Genomic DNA, 1,473 nt, shown 5'->3' with positions numbered 1-1,473 from the left:
CCCGGGGGGGGGAGGGAGCGGGCCCCGGCACCGCTCAGAGGGATCATCGCATGTGGGGGAAAGGTCACCGGGAGGATGTCGCACACAATGCCGCTCGTCTCCTGTTCCTGAACCTTCACATTGTGCGCGCGTGCCATCGGGAGGCGGAGCCCTGCAGAGCATCGCCGCTTATGTGCCGCTTCCCCTTTAAATCTCCGAACCCTGAAACGTTGTTTCCTTATTTGTATTCCATTTCGTTTGTCGCTTTTATTGAACTCGTTACACTTGTTTCTCTCTTTTCCGATTCCTCTCCGAACCCCGAAATATTACCGCCGGAGGAAAAACGGAATACACGGAGAAGACGCCAGATCCGAATCCGGGGACAGAGTGTACTCCTGAGGTGCATGCTGGGACTTGTAGTTCCTCTTTGGCAGGTGCTCACTATCTGACTTTGGGACGAGGGCTAATTTAGGAAGGCGGACAATGAAATCCCACATCTAACATTCCCAGCGCAGGAGAGAGATCTGATTGGCTGCCACGGGTGTTCCCAGCCGCCCCCCCCCGGAATCGCCCCCCCGCAGGTCATCTATTCAGGACTTCCTGATCACTCACAGCTGATATACCCCCTCCCCCTCCCCAGAGGGGAACCAGCAGGTGGGACTTCATTGTCCTCCTTCCTGCGCAGGTGATGAAGTACTATTGCCATGGCTTCTTTTTAAAGGTGCAGACTCCAGAGTTCTCATGCTGATCCTCTGGCTTCATTCCCATGATTGTCGCTGACTAAGGAGAAGCATTTGGGGTTTGGAGTTAAAGTCTTGCTGCGGGTAACAGGTCAGGTCACCAGGTACCCGGCGCAGACCTCTACAGGTAGGTGGGGGGCGGCCATGTTTATGGCATTTTCACGGACCCCCCATCAGCGTGAAGATGGAGACGTCTCAAAGGGACTGGCCGGCACACGGAGGAATCGGCTATTAATAATTCACCCTGCGAGAGGACACTCAGGGAAGGGCAGAGTGTTGGATGACACTGGGCCGTCTGCCCCCTTGTGGACACTCAGGGGAGGGCAGAGTGTTGGATGACACTGGGCCGTTGCTTGTTGACCGTCAGGGAAGGGCAGAGTGTTGGATGACACTGGGCTGTCTGCCCCCTTGTGGACACTCAGGGAAGGGCAGAGTGTTGGATTACACTGGGCCGTCTGCCCCCTTGTGGACACTCAGGGAAGGGCAGAGTGTTGGATGACACTGGGCCGTCTGCCCCCTTGTGGACACTCAGGGAAGGGCAGAGTGTTGGATGACACTGGGCCGTCTGCCCCCTTGTGGACACTCAGGGAAGGGCAGAGTGTTGGATGACACTGGGCCGTCTGCCCCCTTGTGGACACTCAGGGAAGGGCAGAGTGTTGGATGACACTGGGCCGTCTGCCCCCTTGTGGACACTCAGGGAAGGGCAGAGTGTTGGATGACACTGGGCCGTCTGCCCCCTTGTGGACACTCAGGG

This window comes from Nanorana parkeri, unplaced genomic scaffold (genome assembly GCF_000935625.1).
Source record: "Nanorana parkeri isolate BGI_ZX_2015 unplaced genomic scaffold, ASM93562v1 scaffold3903, whole genome shotgun sequence".
In the NCBI taxonomy this organism is placed as follows: domain Eukaryota; kingdom Metazoa; phylum Chordata; class Amphibia; order Anura; family Dicroglossidae; genus Nanorana; species Nanorana parkeri.
The sequence above is the reverse complement of the archived record's forward strand: the minus strand, read 5'-3'. Positions refer to the sequence as shown.